This window comes from Oncorhynchus nerka, linkage group LG22 (assembly GCF_034236695.1).
Source record: "Oncorhynchus nerka isolate Pitt River linkage group LG22, Oner_Uvic_2.0, whole genome shotgun sequence".
In the NCBI taxonomy this organism is placed as follows: Eukaryota; Metazoa; Chordata; class Actinopteri; order Salmoniformes; family Salmonidae; genus Oncorhynchus; species Oncorhynchus nerka.
This window is the reverse complement of record NC_088417.1, coordinates 63,552,759-63,559,168: the sequence shown is the minus strand read 5'-3', so window position 1 is coordinate 63,559,168 and position 6,410 is coordinate 63,552,759.

Below are 6,410 nucleotides of genomic sequence, written 5' to 3'. Positions count from 1 at the left end.
TTTTTTTTCAATGATACAAATAATATTTCTTTGCAGGACAAGGATCGTCCTGACTTTCAAGAAGGCCTGAATTGCTTTGCCTTGCTTTTCTGGTTGGCTTGCAAGTTTCACCATCCAATTATTTCAGATATCCAGGAGTGCAAGTTCCACAATGGTACAGACAGTGGAAACAAAATGGCACATGATAATTATTAAAATTTGGCAAATATTAGTCAAAGATTACATTCTATCGATGGTGGCTGCCTGAGAGATGAAACAGATAGGTGGGAGGGCCCACAGACTGTCGCCAATTTAGTAATGCGCAACTTCGCTAAATAGGTAATGAAATCACGTAACAGCACATTTTTATTTAACAATAGGTTTTGCAAAGTTTTCAAGTCGTTATGTCCAGCTGTTTTCATCAATTTAAGATAGTGAAATGGAAACGCACCCTGTGGCATGTCTTTCAAAGATAATTAGTAAAAATCCAAATAACTTCACAGATCTTCATTGTAAAGAGTTTAAATACTCTTTCCCATGAATGTTCAATGACCCCATAAACAATTTTATTTTATTTTATTTCACCTTTATTTAACCAGGTAGGCAAGTTGAGAACAAGTTCTCATTTACAATTGCGACCTGGCCAAGATAAAGCAAAGCAGTTCAACACATACAACGACACAGAGTTACACATAGAGTAAAACAAACATACAGTCAATAATACAGTATAAACAAGTCTATATACGATGTGAGCAAATGAGGTGAGATAAGGGAGGTAAAGGCAAAAAAGGCCATGGTGGCAAAGTAATTACAATATAGCAAGTAAAACACTGGAATGGTAGATTTGCAATGGAAGAATGTGCAAAGTAGAAATAAAAATAATGGGGTGCAAAGGAGCAAAATAAATTAATTAATTAAATACAGTAGGGAAAGAGGTAGTTGTTTGGGCTAAATTATAGGTGGGCTATGTACAGGTGCAGTAATCTGTGAGCTGCTCTGACAGTTGGTGCTTAAAGCTAGTGAGGGAGATAAGTGTTTCCAGTTCAGGAGATTTTTGTAGTTCGTTCCAGTCATTGGCAGCAGAGAACTGGAAGGAGAGGCGGCCAAAGAAAGAATTGGTTTTGGGGGTGACTAGAGAGATATACCTGCTGGAGCATGTGCTACAGGTGGGAGATGCTATGGTGACCAGCGAGCTGAGATAAGGGGGGACTTTACCTAGCTGGGTCTTGTAGATGACATGGAGCCAGTGGGTTAGGCGACGAGTATGAAGCGAGGGCCAGCCAACGAGAGCGTACAGGTCGCAATGGTGGGTAGTATATGGGGCTTTGGTGACAAAACGGATTGCACTGTGATAGACTGCATCCAATTTGTTGAGTAGGGTATTGGAGGCTATTTTGTAAATGACATCGCCAAAGGCGAGGATTGGTAGGATGGTCTGTTTTACAAGGGTATGTTTGGCAGCATGAGTGAAGGATGCTTTGTTACGAAATAGGAAACCAATTCTAGATTTAACTTTGGATTGGAGATGTTTGATATGGGTCTGGAAGGAGAGTTTACAGTCTAACCAGACACCTAAGTATTTGTAGTTGTCCACGTATTCTAAGTCAGACCTGACCAGAGTAGTGATGTTGGACAGGTGGGTAGGTGCAGGTAGCGATTGGTTGAAGAGCATGCATTTAGTTTTACTTGTATTTAAGAGCAATTGGAGGCCACGGAAGGAGAGTTGTATGGCATTGAAGCTTGACTGGAGGGTTGTTAACACAGTGTCCAAAGAAGGGCCAGAAGTATACAGAATGGTGTCGTCTGCATAGAGGTGGATCAGAGACTCACCAGCAGCAAGAGCGACCTCATTGATGTATACAGAGAAGAGAGTCGGTCCAAGAATTGAACCCTGTGGCACCCCCATAGAGACTGCCAGGGGTCCGGACAGCAGACCCTCCGATTTGACACACTGAACTCTATCAGAGAAGTAGTTGGTGAACCAGGCGAGGCAAACATTTGAGAAACCAAGGCTGTCGAGTCTGCCGATGAGGATGTGGTGATTGACAGAGTCGAAAGCCTTGGCCAGATCAATGAATACGGCTGCACAGTAATGTTTCTTATCGATGGCGGTTAAGATATCGTTTAGGACCTTGAGCGTGGCTGAGGTGCACCCATGACCAGCTCTGAAACCAGATTGCATAGCAGAGAAGGTATGGTGAGATTCGAAATGGTCGGTAATCTGTTTGTTGACTTGGCTTTCGAAGACCTTAGAAAGGCATGGTAGGATAGATATAGGTCTGTAGCAGTATGGGTCAAGAGTGTCCCCCCCTTTGAAGAGGGGGATGACCGCAGCTGCTTTCCAATCTTTGGGAATCTCAGACGACACGAAAGAGAGGTTGAACAGGCTAGTAATAGGGGTGGCAACAATTTCGAGCAGATCATTTTAGAAAGAAAGGGTCCAGATTGTCTAACCCGGATGATTTGTAGGGGTCCAGATTTTGCAGCTCTTTCAGAACATCAGCTGACTGGATTTGGGAGAAGGGGAAATGGGGAAGGCTTGGGCGAGTTGCTGTGGGGGGTGCAGTGCTGTTGACCGGGGTAGGAGTAGCCAGGTGGAAAGCATGGCCAGCCGTAGAAAAATGCTTATTGAAATTCTCCATTATAGTGGATTTATCAGTGGTGACAGTGTTTCCTATCTTCAGTGCAGTGGGCAGCTGGGAGGAGGTGTTCTTATTCTCCATGGACTTTACAGTGTCCCAGAACTTTTTTGAGTTAGTGTTGCAGGAAGCAAATTTCTGCTTGAAAAAGCTAGCCTTGGCTTTTCTAACTGCCTGTGTATCATGGTTTCTAGCTTCCCCGAACAGCTGCATATCACGGGGGCTGTTCGATACTAATGCAGAACGCCATAGGATGTTTTTGTGTTGGTTAAGGGCAGTCAGGTCTGGGGAGAACCAAGGGCTATATCTGTTCCTGGTTCTAAATTGCTTGAATGGGGCATGCTTATTTAAGATGGTTAGGAAGGCATATATATATATTTTTTTAAACATGCATGCTCTACTGACGGAATGAGATCAATATCCTTCCAGGATACCCCGGCCAGGTCGATTAGAAAGTCCTGCTCGCTGAAGTGTTTCAGGGAGCGTTTGACAGTGATGAGTGGAGGTTGTTTGACCGCTGACCCATTACGGATGCAGACAATGAGGCAGTGATCGCTGAGATCTTGGTTGAAGACAGCAGAGGTGTATTTAGAGGGCAAGTTGGTTAGGATGATATCTATGAGGGTGCCCGTGTTTAAGGCTTTGGGGAGGTACCTGGTAGGTTCATTGATCATTTGTGTGAGATTGAGGGCATCAAGCTTAGATTGTAGGATGGCTGGGGTGTTAAGCATGTTCCAGTTTAGGTCGCCTAGCAGCACAAGCTCTGAAGATCGATGGGGGGCAATCAGTTCACATATGGTGTCCAGAGCACAGCTGGGGGCAGAGGGTGGTCTATAGCAGGCGGCAACGGTGAGAGACTTGTTTTTAGAGAGGTGGATTTTTAAAAGTAGAAGTTCAAATTGTTTGGGTACAGACCTGGATAGTAGGACAGAACTCTGCAGGCTATCTTTGCAGTAGATTGCAACACCTCCCCCTTTAGCAGTTCTATGTTGTCTGAAAATGTTGTAGTTTGGAATTAAAATTTCATAATTTTTGGTGGTCTTCCTAAGCCAGGATTCAGACACAGCTAGAACATCCGGATTGGCAGATTGTGCTAAAGCAGTGAATAGAACATACTTAGGGAGGAGGCTTCTAATGTTAACATGCATGAAACCAAGGCTATTACGGTTACAGAAGTCGTCAAAAGAGAGCGCCTGGGGAATAGGAGTGGAGCTAGGCACTGCAGGGCCTGGATTCACCTCTACATCGCCAGAGGAACAGAGGAGGAGTAGAATAAGGGTGCGGCTAAAAGCAATAAGAATTGGTCGTCTAGAACGTCTGGAACAGAGAGTAAAAGGAGGTTTCTGGGGGCGATAAAATAGCATCAAGGTATAATGTACAGACAAAGGTATGGTAGGATGTGAATACAGTGGAGGTAAACCTAGGTATTGAGTGATGAAGAGAGAGATATTGTCTCTAGAAACATCATTGAAACCAGGAGATGTCATTGCATGTGTGGGTGGTGGAACTAATAGGTTGGATAAGGTATAGTGAGCAGGACTAGAGGCTCTACAGTGAAATAAGCCAATAAACACTAACCAGAACAGCAATGGACAAGGCATATTGACATTAAGGAGAGGCATGCTTAGTCGAGTGATCAAAAGGGTCCAGTGAGTGGAGAGGTTGGTTGGGGGTCACGGCGATTTAGACAGCTAGCCAGGCCATCGGTAGCAAGCTAGCATAGGATCGAGGTCTGTTATTAGCCACCTCTTGCGTTCCGTCAGTAGATTAGTGGGGTTCCGTGTGGTAGAGGGGATTAATCCAAATCACACAACAACAACAACAACGACGAAACAATAGATATAGTTATAGAGGCCCAAGAAGAAAAATAATAATAATAATAATAAAAATAAATAAATAAATTGTCCGATTGTCTATTCAGATAGCAGCCGATAAGACAGCTACCGGTTAGCAGGCCGCAGATGGGCGTTCAGGTAACGTCGCGACGGAGGAGCCAGCCGGATAACTCCTTCGGGTAGATAACATCAGCAGTCCAGTTGTGAAGGCCCGTTGGGGCTCCGCGTAGGCAGTAAAACGGGTCCGGATAGGTGATTGTAGCCCAGGAGTGATTGATGGAACTCTTCAGCTGGCTAGCTCCGGAATAATTGATGTTTGCTCCGGAATCGACAAAAGCCGATAGTCACGCGGATAGCAGCTAGCTAGCTGTGAGATCCAGGTATGAATGTCCAGAGTTAGCGGTTGAAATCCAGGGACACGAAGAGAAAAATTGGTCCGGTATGTTCAGTTCCGAGCCGCGCTGCGCCGTACAAAACTGGCGAAAGATTTTCGAGCTAAAGGATAGCTGATGACCACAAATCGTGGTTAGCTGAATACTAACGATTTGCCAGTAAAGAAGCTAACTAGCTTCTGAACTAGCTTCTGATTAGCTTCTGATTAGCTTCTGGATTAGCTTCTGGCTAGCTTCTGGCTAGTTTCTGGCTAGCTTCTTGGAGTTTCTGGCTAGCTTCTTGGAGGATTACAGATTTGAGGTAAATAATACTTTTTTATAAATATAAATTGGTGAGGCGGTTGCAGGAGAGTGTTTTGAAGATGAGTTTATGGAAAAACAAAAAAATGTATGTGAAAAAAAGTTGTAAATATATATATATATATATGGGACACGACAAGACGAGGACAAAAGACGTCTGAACTGCTATGCCATCTTGGAAATAAATAAATAAATTAATTAATCAATTAATTAATGATCATGCATCTGTGGAACGGTCGTTAAGACACTAACAGCTTTCAGGTGGTAGGCAATTAAGGTCACAGTTATGTAAACTTAGGACACTAAAGAAGCCTTTCCAATGACTCTGAAAAACACAAAAAGAAAGATGTCCAGGGTCCCTGCTCAACTGCGTGAACGTGCCTTAAGCATACTGCAAGGAGGCATGAGAACTGCAGATGTGGCCAGGGCAATACATTGCAATGTCCGTACTGTGAGATGCCTAAGACAGTACTACAGGGAGACAGGACGGACAGCTGATCGTCCTCACAGTGGCAGATCACGTGTAACAACACCTGCACAGTATCGGTACATCTGAACATCACACCTGCGGTACAGGTACAGGATGGCAACAACAACTGCCCGAGTTACACCAGGAATGCACAATCCCTCCATCAGTGCTCAAAATGTCCGCAATAGTCTGAGAGAGGCTGGACTGAGGGCTTGTAGGCCTGTTGTAAGGAAGGTCCTCACCAGACATCATCACCAGCAACAAACTCACCGTTGCAGACCAGACAGGACAGGCAAAAAGTGCTCTTCACTGACAAGTCACGGTTTTGTCTCACCAGGGGTGATGGTCGGATTTGCGTTTATCGTCGAAGGAATGAGCATTACACCGAGGCCTGTACTCTGGAACGGGATCGATTTGGAGGTGGAGGGTCCGTCATGGTCAGGGGTGGTGTGTCACACCATCATCGGACTGAGCTTGTTGTCCTTGCAGGCAATCTCAAAGCTGTGAGTTACAGGGAAGACATCCTCCTCCCTCATGTGGTACCCTTCCTGCAGGCTCATCCTGACATGACCCTCCAGCATGGCAATGCCACTAGCCATACTGCTCTTTCTGTGCATGATTTCCTGCAAGACAGAAATGTCAGTGTTCTGCCATGGCCAGCCCTGATCTCAATCCCATTGAGCACGTCTGGGACCTGTTGGATCGGAGGGTGAGTGCTAGGGCCATTCCCCCCAGAAATGTCTGGGAACTTGCAGGTGCCATTGTGGAAGAGTTGGGTACCATCTCACAGGAAGAA